The sequence below is a fragment of the Chelonia mydas genome, chromosome 2 (assembly GCF_015237465.2).
Source record: "Chelonia mydas isolate rCheMyd1 chromosome 2, rCheMyd1.pri.v2, whole genome shotgun sequence".
In the NCBI taxonomy this organism is placed as follows: Eukaryota; Metazoa; Chordata; order Testudines; family Cheloniidae; genus Chelonia; species Chelonia mydas.
Genome location: NC_057850.1, coordinates 234,040,323 through 234,064,964, shown reverse-complemented (window position 1 = coordinate 234,064,964; position 24,642 = coordinate 234,040,323).

Sequence of the window (24,642 nt, the reverse complement as noted above, 5' to 3'; positions counted from 1 at the left end):
CCTTTGAATTCAGTGAAGATGTACCAATGAATATCACCTGAGAATCTGTCTGTAGGTTTGTGAAAGGTAGCATGTATTAACTCCTTGTGGCTATTAGAGCCACACCTCCTAATATGATAGACTCATGTGAAATGTATTAAGACCTCCTCTTGGGAAATTAGCTGATCACATTATCAAGAGATGTTAAGGGCATGGCTACACTTGCAGATGTAGAGCACTTTTAGTTAAACCCGCCTTTGGGAGCGCAGTAGGGAAAGCGCTGCAATCTGTCCACACTGATAGGAACAAGTGCACTGGCGTGGCCACATTTGTGGCACTTGCAGCAGCATTGGGAGTGGTGCATTATGGGCACTATCCCACAGAGCACCTCTTCCCATTCTGGCGCTGTGGCTTGTGGGAAGGGGGCAGGGGGTGCAGGGCATTCTGGGTCCTGTCCCAACACCCCGTGATGCATCGGTTCGCATCCCAGCAATCCCTGTGCTTCCGTCCACATTTGGCACCATCTTTCAGCGTGTTGTGTACTGTGCGCTCTGTCTTCCCTTTTGGTCTGCGGGAATGGAGCCTGAACTGCTGAGGAGTATGCTGACGAGTCTCGCCAGCACGTCACATTTGGCAGTCGAGTTATTCCTTATGATCCAAAGTGACAGTGAGGGCTCCAACGATGATATTGACTCGAGTAACACATATGACACGAGTTTGCTTGTGGCATTCATGGACATGCTCACCACCGTGGAACACCGCTTTTGGGCTGAGGAAACAAGCACTGAGTGGTGGGATCACATCGTCATGCAAGTCTGGGATGAGGAGCAGTGGCTGCAGAACTTTGGGGTGAGAAAAGCCACTTTCATGGGACTGTGTGAGGAGCTTGCCCTCACCCTGAGGTGCAAGGACACGAGATTGAGAGCTGTCCTGACAGTGGAGAAGCAGGTGGCTATTGCAATCTGGAAGCTGGCAACTCCAGACAGCTACCGATCAGTCGCTAACCAGTTTGGAGTGGAGAAGTCAACCGTTGGAATCATGTTGATGCAAGTTTGCAGGGCCATTAATAGCATCATGCTCAGAAGAACCATGACTCCGGGTAACGTGCATGACATTGTGGCTGGCTTTGCACAAATGGGTTTCCCTAACTGTGGAGGGGCGATAGATGGCACACACTTTCCAATTCTGGCACCTGCCCTAGAGTACGAGTACATTAATCGGAAGGGCTGTTTCTCTGTGGTTCTCCAGGCACTTGTGGATCACCGTGGGTGTTTCATTGACATTAACGCAGGCTGGCCTGGAAAGGTGCATGATGCACGCATCTTTCCGAACACTGGCCTGTTCAGGAAGCTGCAAGCTGGGACGTTTTTCCCAGACCAGAAGATCACCATGGGGAAGTCGAAATGCCCATTGTGATCCTTGGAGAGCCCACTTACCCTTTAATGCCGTGGCTCATGAAATCCTACACAGGGAGCCTTGACAGCAGTAAGGAGCAGTTCAACAACAGGCTGAGCCGGTGCAGAATGACTGTAGAGTGTGCTTTTGGCTGTTTAAAGGGCCACTGGTGCTCTCTGTATGGGAAGCTGGACCTGGCCGATGACAGCATTCCAACAGTTATATCCGTGTGCTGTATCCTCCATAACATTTGTGAAGGGAGGGTGAAAGATTCACTCAGGCGTGGAACTCAGAGGTTGAACACCTGGAGGCTGAATTTGAACAGCCAGAGAGCAGGGCTATTAGAGGGGCCCAGCGCGGGGCTTCAAGGATTAGGGATGCCTTGAGGGAGCAATTTGAGGCTGAAAGCCACCAGTAATGTCTGGTGCCCTGCACGGAAGTGAAGTGCAGTGGTTCCAGTGTTAGTAGGAATCTGTGTTTGCTACGCTGACTTGCAGTGCCTGTTTCTTTCCTGGGCTAAGGTATCTTTCACTTTATGCAATAATAAAGAATGTTTTCAAAGCCAAAAAATCCATTTAATGAAAAGAAAATGCATTTATGAAAAGAAATACAACTGCTTGGGAAACACAAAGGGCAAGGGGGTGGGGTGGGGTGGGGAACGGTACAATCACAGGTTTGCGTATGTCCTGTTATGCTCAGCCTTGCTGTCTGGAGTGCTGTGCAATGAGTGCTGCACTTCAGGATGGCTATACTGCATGGTGATGGGGGTTGAGTGCAGAGGGTAAGGGTCGTAGTTTTCAGGGCTGGGTGGTGAAGCTACAGGTGTTGGAGGCAGCTGGTGGCGGTAAGAACCCGGATGTTGGGGAAAGTGGGTTGGAGGTGACGGGGGCACAAGGGAAAGAGTTTTGGGACAAGGGCTGCAGGGGAGGGTCAGGCATGGTAGTGTTCCGCCTGCATGGCTATGAGTGCCTGCATCGAGTCTGCTTGGCTCTCCATTATGCTTATCAGCCGATCCGTGCTTTGCTGCCGGAGCACTGTGCTTTTGTGCCAGCGCTCCTCATTCTCCTAGCGGATCCTCCTTTCACTGTCCCGCCACTCCTGCACTTTTAGATTTTCATTACTTGAATGCTGCATTACTTCATGCAACATGTCTTCCTTGCTTCTACGTGGCCTCTTTCGGATTCTTTGGAGTCTTTCAGCAGGTGATAACACGGATGGCTGAGATCTCAAGGTTGCATCTGTAAAGGCAAAATGCAACACTTAACAGAGCCAGCATTGTTCACACCAGACAGAGCAATGACTCCCCCGTACTTAAGGGCAAGTATAATCTACACAATAGCATAATTTGCCCATCCCAAAGCGAATGCACATAACCCACAGGAGCCCCAAAATGGTGAGTAAGCACAGGGTCAAGCATGACTGATTGTTTCACAGCTGTACTGTCCTCTGGGTTTCTGTGCCTTGGGGAGAGCCAACAGTGGCAGGGGGCCCCTATCCTGAACACTGTCCCCAGATTTTCCACAGGAGTTCGTCCTGGAAGATATTTTGCTGCTGAGGGTGACCTGGGAAGCAAGGGAGGGTCTTCTACTGCAATGTGGATTCTGCCTTAGCCTATATGCAGCTTGCCTGTGTGCAGCAATGGTCCCCCTGTCCCTCACGGCACAGTGGCATGGACAAGTTAGCCTTACTGGGACAAGGACCACAGTGACTCTCCTGAGAAACCTGCACAAGTGCATTGCCCAAGTTCTGGATGAGACCTTTGAAGAGACCACTGAGGCCGTTTACCATGATGTGAGAGAGCACATCACATCCTATTCTGCTTCTAGGCATGCATGCAGCCCTAACACTCCTCGTCCCAAGAGCCCGCACCGAATAACTTTCTTTCCAAAATAAAAGCCACTTACTGGGAACCTCCTCTGGTGTTTGTCCTTCCCCAAGCACCGGCCACCGCAACTGGCTACCTTCCTTCTGGCTTGAGAACAGCTCCTGGCTGCATGCATCTAGGGATTCCGGGGTGTATTCCTCCGCCTCAGCACCCTTGCTCCTGCTTTGCTCCTCCTCTTCCTCCTCCTCCTCCCGCCTTGTTGAACTGGGCTCTGAAGTGTCCATGGTGGTACTCGGAGTGGAGGTGGGATCAGCTCCAAGTCTCACATCCAGCTCTTTGTAGAAACGGCAGGTTGCAGGAGCAGCACCAGAATGGCTGTTTGCCTCACAGGCTTTGTGGTAGGCATTCTGCAGCTCCTTCACTTTAATCCTGCAGTGCAGTGTGTCCCGGTCATGGCCCCTTTCCATCATGTCCCTTGATATCTGCCCGAAGGTATCGTAATTCCTACAGCTGGAGCACAGCTGGGACTGGACAGCTTCCTCCCCCCAAACACTGATGAGGTCCAGCACCTTGCCATTGCTCCATACTGGGGATTGCCTGGTGTATGGAGGCATGGTCACCTGGAAAGATTCACTGAGAGCACTCCACCCCTGGCTGAGCAAGCAGGAAGGGGATTTTCAAAATTCCCAGAGAATTTAAAGGGCGGTTCTGACGGTTGGTCACCTGAGGGCAGGGCAGTAGTGTTCAAAGTGATGACCAGAGTGGCTAGCACAGGCATTGTGGGACACTTCTGGAGGCCGATCAGAGCACACTGTAGGACCAGGGCATCCACACTGGCGCCGCGGCGCTCTAGCAGGGGTGAAGCAAACGTTATTCCACTCACTGAGGTGGAGTAACAGCAGCGCTGTAGCCGCGGAGTCAGAGCGCTTTATGTGCCTTGCCAGTGTGGACGGGCTGTGAGTTAGTGTGCCTGGGGCTCCTTTATTGCGCTGTAACTCGCAAGTGTAGCCAAGCTCTGAGTCTTTAGAAAGCAGCCTTCTCTCCAGGTGGATGACAATTGAAAACAGAATTGTTTTGGAGGTAGGTTGGGGTGTGGCTATGAAAAGGCACGGCTAGTTAAAGGGTTCCTCCAAGTAGGAATTGGATCAGGTTGTATGTCTTATTGCGCATGGAGATCACATCTGTATCAGTTCATGGGTAGCTGAACCAGCTTGAAACAGTAAAACTTGCTGACACTGGATATATTTGCTCATAAAGTTCTACAGGATAAGTGCAATTTTTTCTTATTTCACTCTGTTCATCAACACCAAAATCTACACCTACGCATCATTTTTAATGGCAGAATAAAATCAAGAGTTGAATCTCAAGTGGAAGACTTATAGTATGTTTTTGAGCTTCTAATACATTAACAATCCCAGTGGCTTCCATAAAGGGAAAGAAATGGGAATGAGGAGGGAAAAATAAAATTGTTGTTTTTTATTTCCTCTTTGGATAATGAGAAAAAACAGTATTTAGTAACAGTATTTAGTAAGACTCTTTATGAAGAAAATAACTTGTTTTTCCTTTATTACCAAATGCTTTATAAATATACTTAAATACTGTGTGCTGATGTTCATTAAGAATCTGAAATAGTGCACTGGAAAACCATTTGCATATCAATGTCCTGAGGGGTTATGCATTATAGCTTTTAAAAACTTATTTGTTGTTGGCTTTATTATTCATTTTGTAATAATGTTGGCTCCTGTCTTTCAAATGAGTAGCAAGCTATAGATTCTTTTATTACAGCAAGAGCCCGGAATCATTTCTGGGGACAGTTGGGTAAGTAAATGTATTAATAATTCCCATTGTTCTTATCTGCCACTGGCAAGCTTTGAAATGAGAGAGAGGGACTCATCCAAGTAAGGTGTAATAGTTTGAAACTCTGTCACTTCTGGGTGTTTTGGACTGTTTGGAGGGTTCATTCAGTATTTGTCTTTCCTTCAAATGCAGATATTTGATCTCCTTTTCACAGACAACAATAGAATAATCTGATGCATGGCTAGAAGGAAAGATCGATGCAATCCTGGCATTAAAAATTAGGATGTGAAATTTTTACAAGACCGATGGACTGTTTTCTGCCACAGCGGAATGGTTTCATCTGTTTAAAGAAAACTTCATGCAGTCAAACTGTAATGTTTCAGTTAGATGCTGGTATACTACACCGTGAATTTACAATAGAAGATATGGTATTGTGGATCAGACACAGTTGAGTGGAAGTTCTGAGAACTGATGGGTTCAAAGTTCTGTGAGCTGAGTGCTACTGTGTGACTTTACCCAGGTCATTCATCCAAAGCCCATTGAAGGCAATGGATCTGGCCCTTATTGATCTGGCCACAGCGGCAAATTAGGCCAAACACAGGGATGGATTTTTAGCAGCAGCCACAACCTTATTAAACTTAACACGCGGAGGGACGCTACCCACCCTGTCACCCAGAATCTCACCTACCTTGCATTTTAAGTGATTCCACTATGAGAGTTATAGGACTCCTACAATATAGGCCATAAGTCAGGATAGACTCTCCTCTGCCTACCCCTAGGACTCAGCTCATCTGAGTCATACCACCCCCCTCCCTCATAAGGAGGACAGAGGGTACTAAAGGAAGTGACTGCATGTCTTAGGCAAGGTTTTAACTTAATGAAAGCAGAGGGCCAAGGGACTAATCAGCTCACTTTCTCTGCTGGCTGGCCAATAATTGGCTAAAGATGCTGGAAGGGGAGGGGGCCCCCAGTGTGTGTTCTCCACCCTCTTTCTACTGGGACTGTCCTCACATTCCAGGCATTCTTTTTAGGTGGCAAATCTGTCCCAGATGCAGTGTCAGTAGAGGAGGTTTTGGAACAAATTGATTAATTAAATAAGAAGTCACCAGCACCAGATGGTATTCACCCAAGAAAACTGAAGTAACTCAAATATGAAATTGCAGAACTACTAACTGTGGTATGTAACCTATCACTTAAAGTGGCCTCTGTAGCAGTTGACTGGAGGGCAGCTAATGCAATGCTGATTTTTTAAAAAGGGTCCAGAGGCGATCCTGGCAATTGCAGGCTAGTAAGCCCAACTTCAGTACTAGGCAAATTGGTTGAAACTATAGTCAAAGGTCTGAATTATAAGACACATCAGTAAATATGATATGTTGGGGAAGAGTCAACCTGGCTTTTGCAAAGAGAAATCATGCATCACCAATCTATTAGAATTCTTTGAGGGGTGGGGGTCAACAAACGTGAACCAGGGTGAGCCAGTCAATATAATGCACTTAGACTTTCAGAAAGCCTTTGACAAGGTTCCTCACCAAAGGCTCTTAATCAAACTACGTAGTCATGGGTTAAAAGGAAAGGTCACCTCATGGCGAGATAACTGGTTAACAGATAAGAAACAATGGGTAGGAATAAATAGTCAGTTTTCACAACAAAGAGAGATAAATGGGGGGGGGCCTCCAAGGATCTATACTGAAACGTGTGTTCTTCAACATAGTTATACATGATCTGGAAAAGGGGAATAAAAATAAGGTGACAATACAAAATTATCCAAGATAGTTAAGTCCAAAGCTGACTGCAAAGAGTTACAAAATGATCTCACTAAACTGAGTGGCTGAGCAATAAAAGGCAGTTGAAATTCAGTGTTGAAAAGTACAAAGTAATGCATGTTGGAAAAAATGATCCCAGTTCTACATACAAAATGATGGGGTCTGAATTAGTTGTTACCACTCAAGAAAGATCTTGGAGTCATCATGGATAGTTGCCTGAAAACATCTGCTCAGCATGCAGAAGCAGTCATAAAAGCTAACAGAATGTTAGGAACTATTAGGAAAGGGTTTGATATTAAGGCAGAAAATATCATGACATCGCTATATTAATCCCGGGTATTCCCACACTCTGAATACTGCTTGCAGTTCTGTTTTCCCCATCTCAAAAAAAAGATATGTTAGAATTGGAAAAGGTGCAGAGAAGGGCAATAAAAATGATTAGGTGTGTGGAACATGTTCCATCTGAGGAGAGATTAAAAGGACTGGGACTGTTCCTCTTCGGGTATGTCTACGCTACCCACCGGATCGGCAGGCAGTGATCGATCCAGTGGGGGTTGATTTATCGTGTCTAGACTAGACACGATAAATCAATCCCCGAGCGCTCTCCCGTTGACTCCTGTACTCCACCGCCGCTAGAGGTCCAGGCAGAGTCGATGGGGGAGCAGCTGCAGTCGACTCACCGCGGTGAAGACACCACGGTAAGTCAATCTAAGTTTGTCAACTTCAACTACATTATTCACGTAGCTGAAGTTGCGTAACTTAGATAGATTCTCTCTCTCTCCCCCCTCCCCCACCCAGTGTAGACCAGGGCTCAGAAAAAAGATGACTAAGAGGAGATATGACAGCTTTTATAAAATCATGAATGGTATGAAGAAAGTGAATAGGGAAGTGTTATTTACCCCTTCATATTACATGAGAACTAGGGGTCACCCAATGAAATTAATAGGCGGCAGGTTTAAAACAATCAAAAGGAAACACTTCTTCAACAACACAATCAACCTTTGGAACTCATTGCCATGGGATTTTGTGAAGGCCAAAAGTATAGCTAGGTTCAAAAAAAGAATAGGCGTGTTCATGGAGGATAGGTCCATCAATGGCTATTAGCCAAGATGGTCAGAGATGCAATCCCATTGTCTGGGGGTCCCTGAATCTCCAACTGTCAGAAGCTGCGACTGGACAACAGGGGATGGATCACTCAAAATGGCCCTGTTCTGTTCATTACCTCTGAAATATCTGACACTGCCACTGTCAGCAGAGGGGATGCTGGGACCCGCTGTGGACATTCTTATGTCTTTATGTTCTTAATCACTGCTGTATCCAACAAGTGTCCCACCAATTGAGGGGATGGGTAGCCATTTCTCTCTCCTTTGTTTTCCATCTATGCTAAATGGGAATAAGAATACTTACCTCCTTCACATGGATATTAATGAGCCTAAATTCAGTAATGCTTTTAATTCTGGTCTGGTTCTTGTACTGCACATATCCCCATGATATCTGAGTGCTCTGAGATCCTCAGAAGACACAAGAAGAAAATATTATTAAGTTTTGGCATATCTTGGTCTGATTTTTTCCAGAGATGCTGTACCCATTGCGTTCAGTGGGATTTGAGAGAACTAAACACCCACAACAAATCAGGCCATGCTGCATTTCAATGTACTTTATTATATTGAAACAAGAAACTTCTTAATTCCATATCTCATTCAACTCAGGCTTTTCACAAAGATAACCTGCCATTCTGATCCCTGACACCACTGGCTTTTTTTTGCTGACGATTCAAATAGTTATGGCCTGTATTTTTAAGGAAGAAGCTCTCATAGTAGGCCTGACTCTTCCCTCACTTTGCAGCAGTTGCGTGGTGGTGTAATTCCACTGACTTCAGCTGTCTTACTCTTGGTTTATGCTTGAGTGAATATGAGGAGAATGAAGTCCCATTTTATAAAACACTGTTCTACTGGGCACATTTACATAACTCCCTGTTGCTCCAGGAAAGCAACACAAACCTTTTTAAACCAATAGAAACGGTAGAGCTGTCTCTAACAGATTTGTGCTGTACTGAATGCCCCCTTTCATGTCGTTCTTATAATTAATTTGGCAGGCTTCTCAAGAAAAACTATTAAATTATTGTCCCAGTGACTTAAACCTTTAGCATGAAAGTCATCTGACACAGTTGTCGGGGACTTTATTTGTAGGTCCAGTGAGAGAAGAATTCCTTTAGGAAAACCTGAGATTTTAATTATTGACTTGTAGGCAGGCATGATTAACAAGGATTTCTCATCCTCAGCTATCAAATCCCAAGCCTCTGCTCTTGCGTCCGCTGTTTCTTAAATGAAATCCCTAAACTGTACCTTCCAGTTCTCAGAGCAGCCTCATTAAATCAACTACAGTTAAACCTTCAGTAGATTAGAACTTGTAGGGGGAATGTAGATGTAACACCTGATTGCCTTTCTAAAGCTGATGACATGAATTGATTTTTTTAGAGCTTGGTCAGCCATGCTACTGCTAGCTCCCCCACTCCTGTTTTCTCACACATGGGGAGTCAAACTGTGCATTCAGCATGACAGGAGCAAATGAGCGCTGCTACTTACAAAACAATGCCAAGGTTTGAACTAAGAAACTACTAGAAGAAAGCACCAGAAATTCTGTAATCCACTGATTTCAGATGTGTTGCATTATCCTTAGAAAGGACTCGGCCACCAAGGAAAAAGATTGTATGTCACCACAGCAGGTGATCTTAAACCATTTAGCACTATATGATTAGATGTGGACTTGTCCTTAATTTCTGAAGGCAAGGGCAGATATAGTACTGCTGTTTCCACCACAATAAAAATTTACAAAAGACCTAGGCTCTCACACTGTTCTTAGAAACTGGATGAAATGCAATAGTTGCATGTCAATGGTAAGTGTTACATCTAAAGAAGATCCATTGGGGTTAGCTTCTCTTTTATCCAGGTTCTTTTACAATACAGGTGTTTTCTGTCACATATAAACTCATAGTGATTCATTATGTGATGGGACAAAAAATATGCCCTTTAAGAGTCATTATATTGAATCATAATGTGCCTTTGTTCAATTTCAAAACTGTCTGCCTTGATTATCAAAGACCTGAAGATACAGACTATTAAGAGCAAAACAATATATCTTCTGTTGCAGTACAAGGTAACACATTGCGCACTGTGCAGATACTGACTTCACTACTGTATTTGTTTGTTGTCTATTTTTCTAGATAATGGAGAATATTATCACCAAACAAGTTAGCTGGTGTAGGACTTTATGTACTTTATTGGTTTCTGAATTAACCACCAGGTTGATTTTAAGATTCTGTAACTAAGAAAGCGGCAAAGAGTCCTGTGGCACCTTATAGACTAGTGGACTTATTGGTTAGTCTATAAGGTGTCACAGGACTCTTTGCCGCTTTTACAGATCCAGACTAACATGGCTACCCCTCTGATACTTGTAACTAAGAAGGCTTTATAGGCTTAACACCATCCTTTCTATATGATCATGACTTCATTACATTTATAATATGCAAGCAGAATAAAGTCCAGACCAAGAATATATATATGTACTTGGTGCTTTAATGGGGTCAATTTGACAAAGCTGAAAACAATTATGAGCCAAATCATCTGGGAGGAAAAATTAAATCAGAAAGATGTGAATGATAACTGGGAACCATTTAAGAAAACCTTATTAGATGCCCCAAAAGCCACAATTCCATAACTAAGGAAGACTGTCCTGGTTAAAAAAACACAACAACAATTTGGTTTAGAGGGGAATGAAGATAGATGTAAATATATATATATATATATAAATATGTAAACAAATGTAAGAAAAGGGAAGTAGCTAATAGTGACTATAAATCAGAAGTTAGGAATTGTAGAAAATTGATAAAGGAAGCAAAAGGTCACAAGGCAAAATCTATGGAAAGCAGAGCTAAGGACAATAAGGATTTTTTAAAAAGAATCCTGAGAGTGGTACTGGTCCCTTACTCGTTGGAAATGGTAGAATTATCCATAAAGCAGCAGAAAATGCAGAAAAGTTCAATAAATGTTTATGTTCTTCATTTGGGGAAAAACAGATGATGCAGTGTCATCATATGGTAATGATAACACTCTTTCCATTTCACTAGTATCTCTGGAGGATGTTAAACAGAAGCTACTTAAGTCAGAAATTTTTAAATCAGCAGATCCCGATAACTTGCATCTAAAAGGTTTAAAAAGCTGGCTGAGGAGGTTGCTGAACAGTTAATATTGATTTTCAATAAGTCTTGGTGAACTGGGAAAGTTCCAGAAGGCTGGACGAAAGCTAATGTTGAGCCAGTTTTTAAAAAGGGTAAATGGGATGAGCTGGGTAATTATAAGCCTGTCAGCCTGACATTGATCCCAGGCAAGTTTATGGAGCAGCAGGTATAGGATTCACTTAATAAAGAACTAAAGGAAGGTAATGTAATTAATGCAAATCAACATGGGTTTATGGAAAATATATCTTGTCAACCTAGATCTTTTTGATGAGATCATAAATTTGGTTGCTAAAGGTAATGGTGTTGATGTAATAGATTTCTGTAAGGTGTTTGACTTGATACCACATGACATTTTGATTTAAAAACTAGAATGCTATACCATTAACATGGCAGCCATTCAACGGATTAAAAACTGGCTTACTGATAGGTCTCAAAATATAACTGTATATGGGGAATCAATCTTGAGCTGGTCTGTTTCCAGTGGGGTCCCACAGGAATTGGTGTCCCTACACTATTTAACATTTTTATCAGTGTCCAACAACAAAATATAAAATCATCACTGATAAAGTTTGCAGATGACACACTAGTTGGGGGAGTGGTAAATAATGAAGATTGATTTAGCACGGTCTACATTGCTTAGTAAACTGGGTGCAAGCAAACAATATGCATTTTAATACAGCCAAATGTAATACATCTCGTAACAAAGAACGAAGGCCTTACTTATAGGATGGGGGGCTCTACCTTGGGAGGCAGAGAGTCTGAAAAATATTTGCGGGTTGCGTGGGTAATCAGCTGGACATGAGCTCCCAATGTTATGCTCTGACCAAAAGAGCTAATGAACTTCTGGGATGCATAAATAGGGGAATCTTGAGAAGGCGTAGAGAGGTTATTTTACTTCTTTATTTGGCACTGGTGAATACTGCTGGAATACTTTGTCCAGTTCCGGTGTTCACAATTAAAAAAGGTTGATAAATTTGAGAGGGTTCAAGGAAGAGCCATGAGAATGAGTAAAGGCACAGAAACATGCCTTATAGTGATAGACTCAAGGAGTACAAGTGATTTAACAAAGAGAAGGTTAAGGGGTGATTTCATTGCAGTCGAAAAGTACCTGCATGAAGAACAAATATTTAATAATGTTATCTTCAGTCTAGCAGAGAAAGGTATAACATGATCAATGGCTAGAAGCTGAAGCTAGACAAATTCAGACTGGAAATAAGGTACACATGTTTAGAAGCTATGAATCTTTTTGGCCTCTTATTCACAGGCCTTTTCCTTTGCTCAACTTCGAAATGCTTTTCATCTATCTCTTATGTAGAGTACAAAATGCTCTATATGGATTAGATACATTTGCACATTATGTACCCTTAGCTATGGGAGGTGATTACTTGACTCCCGCTGGAGTTGCCGCAGATGGGGAGAGGTGCCTCTCACCCGGCCCCGAGCTGCTGGGGCGAGAGAGGGCTGGGGGGGAAGTCCTCTCTCCCTGCCACAGCCCTGGGGCAGCCTGCACCCCAAACCCCTCATCCCAGGCTCCACCCCAGACCCCACCCCTCCTGTACACTAACCCTCTGCCCCAGCCCTCAGCCCCTTCCCACACTCTGAATCCCTCATCCCTGGCCCCATCCCAGAGCCTTCATCCTTAGCCGGAGCCCTCACCCCCTATACCCAACCTTTTGCCCCAGCCCTGAGTCCCCTCCTACACCATGAACCCCTCATCCCCAGCCCCACCCCAGAGCCTGCACCCCCAGCCAGAGCCCTCACCCCCCCCCCCCCCCGCACACCTCAACCTTCTGCCCCAGCTCTTGGCCCTCCCAACACTCCGAACCCCTCATCCCCACCCCCACCACACATCACCTCCATATTGGTGGACATAACAAAATTCATTCCGCACATGGACGTAAAAAATTAGAGGGAACACTGCATATCTACACTTCTGAATCAAACCACACAATTTCTAGTCTCAAGTTATATTTGCAAAATATTATTGGTATTTTATTTTACTGTAAAAACTCAGTTGTTACCTCTGCTGCTTGCTTAATAAAGGATACCTTAAATAATCATGTTGTATTCATACAGTTAGTACCTCTCAGACCAAAGGATCTTTAAATTCATTACAAATTATGTGCAGTACGGAATTACTACCCACTACTGAAATGCAACTACCTCTGTTATGGAAGGCAGCACACTGGAAAAGAGAGAATTAAGGTTCCAGTGTTGGTCACAGACACCAGGGCACACACCTACTTTTATTAAAAAGTGCCACATATCTTTAATGTCCATGAAGAGCAAACAGAACTTCACTTTTGAAGAATTTGTCTATGAGGCACCCTGTTGTAAGTTGCCTGGAACTCAATTTGTCTCACGTGGGAGGATGAGAGTGGGGTTACTATACCTTGCCAGGGTTCGAACCTATCGTTCAAGGGAGTCTGGGTATTTCAGACCTAGTGCTTAGGCCACTAGAGCAGCTCATTCAGTTTTTGAAGTGTCGGCTTAATGAATCATTCCCCACAAAATGGTTGCTCCTGATATTTCAGCCAAAGCCCTGCTGCTTTTGCAGGAGTCTGAGTTCTTTTATCTTGCACATTGGTCTGAGCTGCAGAAACATTCCAGTTTATCACACACTGTTCTGTTCTGTCACTTAGAAATATGCTCATGCTCACCAAGTGAATATTGATAAGATACCCTGAGAATGTGATAAAAACGGGGTTAAGAAAAGATATCTTTCAAATGTGACAAATAAAGACTTTTAAAATGTGATAAAAGACTTCTGAGAGGCCATTATTTAGAGTGAAGCCTCAAAGGTGTACATGGAGTTGGGAGCTTTATTGTTTGGTCATGCTCTTTCAAAGGTTTAGGGCTTTTACTCTGTTTTTCTAAGAAAAAGCTCTTTGAAGGTCATGTTTGAATTCAAAGCTGTACTTATTGTCTGTTTTTCCATGCTATCTACATTACTGTTGCATATCGCATTTGGAAGGCCAATACCTCCTGAAGGTAATATTTTCTAATTCCACTTTTATCCTACCCTCTGGTGTAGTGTTTGCCAGTGCACGTTTGCATCTGCAGGTACTGATAAGGTAGAAAAAGCTACCTGACTAACATTATTATAGTACTTTTTTCCCCCCTAAGTAGTTTGAAATGATTATCGCCTGCAGACTATAGTCATATGCTAAAAGCTGGCATACCTTCATTCTGCAATACTGCCCTCACCACTTTGAAGCGATGGTGGCTGCAGAGATTACCAGGCAGTGGGAAATCTTTCTGTCATTGAGCGAAAGGGGAAGGGAGACAGGCAGCTTTTCAAGACAAACACTAACACGGGTAATATTATTTCTGAACAAAAGGCTGGGGCTCCCTGTTCAGATTTCAGAGCAGACAATTAATCTCTCTTGGTTGGAGAGCAGTACTAAACATAACCATTCCACTAAATTGCTGGATGTAATGATGGTTACAGAAAAAAGAAGCAGGCAATAAAACTGGAGCATAACCCCCCTTTCCCCTGATTCTGACCTTGTTGTGTGAAATGTTGGCCTCTGTAATAGGGTGTGATTGTGCCTGGTGTTTACGTGGGTACAAAGTCTGGGGGAGGGCACAGGAGACTCCCTCTCAATGCACAGCCTGTGGCAGTCAGGCACAGTTACAGTCTTTGCATTAAGAGGAACTTAGGGGACCGCTCCCACTCTACTCCTCCAGGGGCGCACAGTCACCCAAGAGGAGTGGAAAGTTAAGTGGAGGGGGGTTTACCACTCGGTCTCCCTCATGCAGAATGAGACTTGTGTGCCAGGGGTGAGAGTGTGCTGTGGTTAGGGAAGGGGAGTAATGGTGAGTGTGCTCCCTAAATACCCCGGGAAACTCTGGGAGGCAAGGGGATACCTCCCTGTGCTCCCCCAGAAGCAGTGTTACTCTGCACCACCTCAACACAAGACTGTACCTTCAAGGCACAACTGAGCCAATAGAAAACATGGTCAGTTTGACTCCCCACTGAGAAGTCAAAGAGCAGCTTTTCCAGGGGCAGGAGCCGTCGATACACTTGAGTGATGATGAGCCTGAAAATGATTTTGTTGTCCTTAACCTTTACAAAAACGCAACTAAAGAAACAATTGACTGATTAATACTTGTTCTCACTTTTAAATTGCTGAGGGACATTCACAGAACTAAGCCCATGTTTTCCTGGGTACTATTGCACTGTAACAAAACAAACGAGGAGTTTTGGGGCAGGATGCTTAGCTGATGTAAATGATATAGCTCAACTGGCTTCAAAGGAGCGAAGCTCATTTACACCAGCTGAGGATCAGGCCCATCAGACCTATAAATACAAGTTGGCATGTCAAAGCAGGCCTGCCATTTGAGGATCTCAGGTGTGACTAAAGTTTCCTCATGCCTTTGTGTTTTTGTAATGGAAACAAGCCCCCTGAAACAAATTCAGTTATAATGTAGGTAGTTTACAGCATTCTTTCACAGCCTTCTCTTCCCTAGGCTCAGTTATAATAATACAGAACTTGGATCAAAAGGCATGTAATAAGCACATCAAAAAAAGAAGCATATTCTCTCTGAACCCCAGAGCTTATATTCTTTCATTTTTGGTCCCTTTGTTCATGTTTTTTTCTTTCAGTTCTCTTTTCCTCTCTCATGAGTGAGGCAGCAAAAAGATACATGATAGATAGAGTGTGGAAAGGGAGTCCAGGATGCTCCTACATTCCAACCTACCATCTGACCATGGGCAAATCATTTATGCCAAAATTTTCAAATGTAGGTGCCTAAGAATCCATGTTAAATATAAATAAGGATGAATATTTGGATAATCTGGGGCAGCCAAATTTATATATTTTGGCCTGAATCCCTCTGCCTTGATTGCTATAAGACACTAACATTTTAAGAGTAACTCTTACCTCACCAGGGTGCCATGAAGATTAGTCTTACGTTTTGTTCAGCCAATCACTAAGACAAACAAGTTTGGTTACAATTTGCAGGAGATAATGCTGCCCATGTCTTGTTTACGTCACCTGAAAGTGAGAACAGGCATTCGCATGGCATGTTTGTAGCCAGCATCACAAGGATTTACGTGCCAGATATGCTAAACATTCATATGTCCCTTCACGCTTCGGCCACTATCCCAGAGGACATGCTTCCATGCTGATGATGCTCGTTAGTTAAATTTGTGACTGAACTTTTTGGGGGAGAATTGTATGTCTCCTGTTCTGTTTTACCTGCATTCTGCCATACATTTCATGTTATAGCAGTCTTGGATGATGACCCAGAACATGTTTGTTTTAAGCACTCTTTCACAGCAGATTTGATAAAATGCAAAGAAGGTACCAATGTGAGATTTATAAAAATAGCTATAGCACTCAACCCAAGATTTAAGAATCTGAAGTGCTGTCTAAAATCTGAGAGGGATGAGGTGTGGAGCATGCTTTCAGATGTCTTAAAAGAGAAACACTACAGAACCCGAACCACCAAAAAAGAAAATCAACCTTCTGCTGGTAGCATCTGACTCAGTTGATGAAAATAAACGTGTTGGTCTGCAGTGCTTTGGATCGTTATCAAGCAGAACCCATCTTCAGCATGGACACGTCTTCTGGAATGATGGTTGAAGCATGAAGGGACATATGAATCTTTAGCGCATCTGGCACATAAATATCTTGCAATGCTGGTTACAACAGTGCCATGCGAATGTCTGTTCTTACTTTCAGGTGACATTGTAAACAAGATGTGGGCAGCATTATCTCCTGCAAATTGTAACCAAACTTGTTTGTCTGAGCAATTGGCTGAAGTAGGACTGAGTGGACTTGTAGGTCCTAAAGTTTTACACTGTTTTATTTTTGAATGCAGTTATTTTTTGTCCATAATTCTACATTTGTTCAACTTTCATTATAAAGAGATTGCACTACAGCACTTGTATTAGGTGAATTGAAATTTACTATTTATTTTGTTTTTTACAGTGTACATATTTGTAATAAAAATAAATATAAAGTGAGCACTGTACACTTTATATTGTGTTGTAATTGAAATCAATATATTTGAAAATGTAGAAAACATCCAAAAATATTCAAATAAATGGCATTTTTTATTGTTTAACAGTGCAATTAATCACGATTAATTTTTTTAATTGCTTCATAGTCTAATTCCAATATATCTTTTTTGAGATGGGGCGATTGCATCTGCAAGCAGTATTCAAGATGTGGGCATACCATGGATTTATATAGAGGAAATATGGTATTTTCTGTCTTATTATCTATCCATTTCATAATGATTCCCAACATTTTGTTCGCTTTTTTGACTGCCACTGCATATTGAGTGGATGTTTTCAGAGAACTGTTCACAATGACTCCAAAATCTCTTTCTTGGATGGTATTAGCTAATTTTGACCCCATCATTTTATATGTATAGTTGGGATTATGTTTTCCAATGTGCATTACTTTGTATTTATCAACACTGAATTTCATCTGCCATTTTGTTGCCCAGTCACCCAGTTTTTTGAGATTCTTTTGTAGCTCTTTGCAGTCTGCTTTGGACTTAACTATCTTGAGTAGTTTGATATCATCTGCAAATTTTGCCACCTCGCTATTTATTCCTTTTTCCAGATCATTTATGACTATGTTGAATAGTACTGGTCCCAGTATAGACCCCTGATGGGACACCACTATTTACCTCTCTCCATTCTGAGAACTGATAATTTATTCCTACCCTTTGTTTCCTATCGTAGAATCATAGAATCATAGAATATCAGGGTTGGAAGGGACCCCAGAAGGTCATCTAGTCCAACCCCCTGCTCGAAGCAGGACCAAGTCCCAGTTAGATCATCCCAGCCAGGGCTTTGTCAAGCCTGACCTTAAAAACCTCTAAGGAAGGAGATTCTACCACCTCCCTAGGTAACGCATTCCAGTGTTTCACCACCCTCTTAGTGAAAAAGTTTTTCCTAATATCCAATCTAAACCTCCCCCATTGCAACTTGAGACCATTACTCCTCGTTCTGTCATCTGCTACCATTGAGAACAGTCTAGAGCCATCCTCTTTGGAACCCCCTTTCAGGTAGTTGAAAGCAGCTATCAAATCCCCCCTCATTCTTCTCTTCCGCAGACTAAACAATCCCAGCTCCCTCAGCCTCTCCTCATAAGTCATGTGCTCTAGACCCCTAATCATTTTTGTTGCCCTTCGCTGGACTCTCTCCAATTTATCCACATCCTTCTTGTAGTGTGGGGCCCAAAACTGGACACAGTACTCCAGATGAGGCCTCACCAGTGTCGAATAGAGGGGAACGATCACGTCCCTCGATCTGCTTGCTATGCCCCTACTTATACATCCCAAAATGCCATTGGCCTTCTTGGCAACAAGGGCACACTGCTGACTCATATCCAGCTTCTCGTCCACTGTCACCCCTAGGTCCTTTTCTGCAGAACTGCTGCCTAGCCATTCGGTCCCTAGTCTGTAGCGGGTTTAACCTAAAGTCTATCTTTTAACCAGTTACTGTTCCATGAGCCCACCTTCTCTCTTATCTCATGACAGCTTACTTTGCTTAAGAGCCTTTGGTGAGGGACCTTGTCAAAGGTTTTCTGAAAATCTAAGTGCACTAAATCTACTGGATCCCCCCTTGTCCACATGCTTGTTGACCCCCTCAAAGAATTCTAATAGATGGGTGAGGTAAGATTTCCCTTTACAAAAATCATGTAGATTCTTCCCCCAACAAATTATGTTCATCTAAGTATCTGACAATTCTGTTCTTTATTATAGTTTCAATGAGTTGGCCCAGTACTGAAATCAGGCTCACTGGCCTGTAATTGCCAGGATCACCTCTGGAGCCATTTTTAAAAATTGGCGTGACAATATCTATCCTCCAGTCATCTGGTACAGAAGCTGATTTAAACGATAGGTTACAAACCACAGTTAGTAGTTCTGCAGTTTCACATCTGAGTTCCTTCAGAACTCTTGGGTGAATACTGTGACGGGGCAAGGCCAGATGGCTACAGAAAAGTAGTGGGAGATAGATATATTAGCTCCAGGCTAAATAAATCCCTGGTACCTGGATAATTTAAATGACAGCTGCTCCAGGTCAATTAAGACACCTGAGGCCAATTAAGAACTTTCCAGAAGGCAGGGAGAATGCTAGGTTGATTGGGACACCTGAAGCCAGTCAGGGACTGGCTGAAACTAGTTAAAAGCCTCCCAGTTAGTCAGGTGGGCGTGGATGTCAGGAGCTGTGGGAGGAAGTTGCACTGGTGGAGAGATTGAGCAGTACACACCATATCAGGCACAAGGAAGGAGGCCCTGAGGTAAAGGTGAAGTGGAGCTTGAGGAAGTGGGGGTTGCTGTGGAGAAGTAGCCCAGGGAATTGTATGTGTCATGTTTCTGAAAGGTCAGCTACCATAGCTGATACTATTGGGGTCCCTGGGCTGGAGCCTGGAGTAGAGGGCAGGCCTGGGCTCCACTCTTTACCCCTCCCCCCCACCCCCTGATTAATCACTGAGACTGGGAGACAACAGAGACTGTGCAAGGGAGGATAGCTTCTCCTCATCTCCCTCTCTGGCTTATGATGAAAATGGCTCAGTAGACTCTAGAGAAAGAAGGGTTACGTGGAGGGTCACAGTGAGCCTCTGAGGCTAGTAAAATCCACCAGCTAACGCGGGACCCACAGAGAAAAGGAGAGAGCTTTGTCACAATACCATCTGGTCCTGGTGACTTATTACTTATCAATTTGTTCCAAAACCTCCTCTAATGACACCTCAATCTGGGACAGTTCCTCAGATTTATCACCTAAAAAGTATGGTTCAGGTTTGGGAATCTCCCTCATATCCTCAGCCATGAAGACTGATACAAAGAATTCATTTAGTTTCTCTGCAATGGCCTTACTGTCTGTAGGAAAGTTGAAGACTCACCGGTGTGGTGCCTCCTGCTAGTTGTCTGGGAATTAGCTCTTTTTTACCATCGGAGTGCCCTCTGCTGGCCAGTGGCTTGCCTACCGTAGGCCCCGTGTCCCTCCTGGACCCCGGTGTCCCTTTACCCAAGGGGTTCTGCCCCACAGCAGTCCCCATGCTCTAGGTCTCCCCTCCCAGGGGAACCCCCAACCCTCCAAGCCCACTGTGCCTCAGTGGCTACTGCCAGTCATCATCTAGCCCCCTTTCCCTGGTGCGGACTGCAGTCTATAATGGCCACTCATCATTGGCAAGGGGGTAGGACCTGCTGCCTTTGCCTATCCCCGGTTTGCCCCCTTTGGCCTTAGACAAGGCCTGCAGCCTGGGGTTTTACCAGGCTCAAGCTCCCCAGCTCCATTTGCCCTTCCCCAGCATTGCTCTGCTTCAGGTACCTTCTCCCAGGCAGCTAGCCCTTCCCACTCCTGGGCTAGAGTGAAACTCCTCTGTCTCCTGTCCCCACAGCCCTTTTATCCAGTCCAGCTGTGGCCTGATGAAGCAAGCCACACCTGGGGCCAACTACCTCGCTAGCCTCCCTCAGCTGCTCTTAATCCCTTTTACCTTGGAGTGGGGCAGCTGCCCCACTACACTGTCCTTGAGTGCTCCTTTAGCATCCTGATCGACCAGTGGCCCCACTGGCTGTTTAGCAGGCTTCCTACTTCTGATGAACTTAACATTTTTTTTTATTACTTTTTGAGTCTTTGGCTAGCTGTTCTTCAAATTCTTTTTTTGGCCTTCCTAATTATATTTTTACACTTAAACCCAGACACCTTAACATCTGATACTAGACTGGGGGAAAAGAGCCTCCCCAGTCTAGAACCTTAGTCCTGAGTACATCCTATCTTTCCTTTCACCTTTGTATGCTTCCTTGTAACTATGTATCACAACAGAGCCAGTACTTATTGTTAGTATTAGGGTATGTCTACACTATGAAATTAGATCGAATTTATAGAAGTTGGTTTTTTAGAAATTGTTTTTATATAGTTGATTGTGTGAGTCCCCACACAAAATGCTCTGAGTGCATTAAGTGCATTAACTCGGCGGAGTGCTTCCACAGTACCGAGGCTAGTGTCAACTTCCGGAGTGTTGCACTGTGGGTAGCTATCCCACAGTTCCCGCAGTCTCCATTGCCCATTGGAATTCTGGGTTGAGATACCAATGCCTGATGGGGCAAAAAACATTGTCGCGGGTGGTTCTGGGAACATGTCGTCAGCCTCTCTCCCTCCGTGAAAGCAATGGCAGACAATCGTTTTGCACCTTTTTTCCTGAGTTACCTCTGCAGACCCCATACCACGGCAAGCATGGAGTCCGCTCAGCTCACTGTCACCGTATGTCTCCTGGGTGCTGGCAGACGTGATACTGCATTGCTACACAGCAGCAGCAACCCATTGCCTTGTGGCAGCAGACGGTGCAATAGGCCTGAAAACCATCGTCATCATGTCCAAGGTGCTCCTGGCCACCTCGGTAAAGTCGGTCAGGAGCGTCTGGACAGACATGGGAGCAGGGACTAAATTAGGAGTGACTCGACCAGGTCATTCTCTTTAGTCCTGCAGGAAGTCCCATTGTACCATATTCTGCTGGGCAGTCAGGAGATGAGGATGGCTAGCAGTCCTATTGCACCATCTGCTGCCAGCCAAAGATGTAAAAGATAGATGGAGTGGATCAAATCAAGAAATAGACCAGATTTGTTTTGTATTCATTTGCTCCTCCCTCCCTCCCTCTGTGAAGTCAACTGCCAAGAATCGTTTTGGTGAGGTCTGTCAGGGGCACCTTGAAAACTTTAATGGAGATTCAGTCCTGCCTGAAATACCAGTGGGAGGGATAGCTAAGTGGGTTGAGCATTGGCCTGCTAAAGCCAGGGTTTTGAGTTCAATCCTTGAGGGGGCCATTCTGTGTGATAGTTGTTTTTGTTTCTCCTTGATGTAAAGCTACCCCTTTTGATGATTTTAATTCCCTGTAAGCCAACCCTGTAACCCATGTCATCAGTCGTCCCTCCCTTCGTCAGAGCAACGGCAGACAATTCTTCCGCGCCTTTTTTCTGTGCAGACGCCATACCACAGCAAGCATGGAGCCCGCTCAGATCACTTTGGCAATTAGGAGCACATTAAACACCACACACATTATCCAGCAGTATATGCAGCACCAGAACCTGGCAAAGCGAAACCGGGTGAGTAGGCGACGTCAGCGCGGTGACATGAGTGATGAGGACATGGACACAGACTTCTCTCAAAGCACGGGCCCTGACAATGCGGGCATCATGGTGCTAATGGGACAGGTTCCATGTGGTGGAATGCCAGTTCTGGGCCCGGGAATCAAGCACAGACTGGTGGGACCACATAGTGTTGCAGGTCTGGGATGATTCCCAGTAGCTGCGAAACTTTCGCATGCATAAGGGCACTTTCATGGAACTTTGTGACTTGCTTTCCCCTGCCCTGAAGTGCATGAATACCAAGATGAGAGCAGCCCTCACAGTTGAGAAGTGAGTGGCAATAGCCCTGTGGAAGCTTGCAATGCCAGAGACCTACCGGTCAGTTGGGAATCACTTTGGAGTGGGCAAATCTACTGTGGGGGCTGCTGTGATGCAAGTAGCCAAAGCAATCAAAGATCTGCTGATATCAAGGGTAGTGACCCTGGGAAATGTGCAGGTCATAGTGGATGGCTTTGCTGCAATGGGATTCCCTAACTGTGGTGGGGCCACAGACGGAACCCGTATCCTATCTTGGCACCAAGCCAGCGAGTACATAAACCGCAAGGGGTACTTTTCAATAGTGCTGCAAGCACTGGTGGATCACAAGGGACGTTTCACCAACATCAATGTGGGATGGCCGGGAAAGGTACATGACGCTCGCATCTTCAGGAACTCTGGTCTGTTTCAAAAGCTGCAGGAAGGGACTTTATTCCCAGACCAGAAGATAACCGTTGGGGATGTTGAAATGCCTATAGTTATCCTTGGGGACCCAGCCTACCTCTTAATGCCATGGCTCATGAAGCCGTACACAGGCAGCCTGCACAGTAGCCAGGAGCTGTTCAGCTACAGGCTGAGCAAGTGCAGAATGGTGGTAGAATGTGCATTTGGACGTTTAAAAGCACGCTGGCGCAGTTTACTGACTTGGTTAGATCTCAGTGAAACCAATATTCCCACTGTTATTACTACTTGCTGTGCACCCCACAATATCTGTGAGAGTAAGGGGGAGATGTTTATGGAGGGGTGGGGGGTTGAGGCAAATTGCCTGGCCGCTGGTTACACGCAGCCAGACACCGGGGCAGTTAGAAGAGCACAGGAGGGCACGGTGCGCATCAGAGAAGCTTTGAAAACCAGTTTCATGACTGGCCAGGCTACGGTGTGAAAGTTCTGTTTGTTTCTCCTTGATGAAACCCCCCGCCCCTTGGTTCACTCTACTTCCCTGTAAGCTAACCACCCTCCCCTCCTCCCTTCGATCACCGCTGTCAGAGGCAATAAAGTCATTGTTGCTTCACATTCTTGCATTCTTTATTAATTCATCACACAAATAGGGCAATAACTGCCAAGGTAGCCTGGGAGGGGTGGTGGAGGAGAGAAGCACCAGGAGGGGTGGTGGAGGAGGGAAGGAGTAGGCCACACAGCACTTTAAAAGTTTAAAACTTTAAAACGTATTGAATGCCAGCCTTCTGTTGCTTGGGCAATCCTCTGGGGTGGGGTGGCTGGAGGCCCCCCCACCGTGTTCTTGGGCATCTGGGTGAGGAGGCTATGGAACTTGGGGAGGAGGGCGGTTGGTTACACAGGGGCTGTAGCAGTGGTCTGTGCTCCAGCTGCCTTTCCTGCAGCTCAACCATATGCTGGAGCATATTAGTTTGATCCTCCAGCAGCCTCAGCATTGAATCCTGCCTCCTCTCATCATGCTGCTGCCACCTTTCAGCTTCAGCCCTCTCTTCAGCCCACCACTTACTCTTTTCAGCCTGCCACCTCTCCTCCTGGTCATTTTGTGCTTTCCTGCACTCTGACATTGTCTGCCTCCACGCATTCGTCTGTGCTCTGTCAGTGTGGGAGGACACCATGAGCTCAGAGAACATTTCATCGCGAGTGCGTTTTTTTCGCCTTCTAATCTTCACTAGCCTCTGGGAAGGAGAAGATCCTGTGATCCTTGAAACACATGCAGCTGGTGGAGAAAAAAAAAGGGACAGTGGTATTTAAAAAGATACATTTTATAGAACAGTGGGTACACTCTTTCATGGTAAACCTTGCTGTTAACATTACATACATAGCACATGTGCTTTCGTTCCAAGGTCGCATTTTGCCTCCCCCGCCGCGGCATGGCTAGCCTCTCATCCCTCCCCATGGCTAACAGCGGGGAACATTTCTGTTCAGCCACAGGCAAACAGCCCAGCAGGAAAGGGCACTTCTGAATGTCCCCTTAAGAAAAGCACCCTATTTCAACCAGGTGACCATGAATGATATCACTCTCCTGAGGATAACACAGAGAGATAAAGAATGGATGTTGTTTGAATGCCAGAAAACGTACACTGCAATGCTTTGTTCTACAATGATTCCTGAGTACGTGCTACAGCCTGGAGTGGTAAAGTGTCCTACCATGGTGGACAGAATAAGGCTGCCCTCCCCAGAAACCTTTTGCAAAGGCTTTGGGAGTACATCCAGGAGAGCCGCAAATGCCAGGACAAATTAATCATTAAATATGCTTGCTTTTAAACCATGTATACTATTTTAAAAGGTACACTCACCAGAGGTCCCTTCTCCACCTGGCGGGT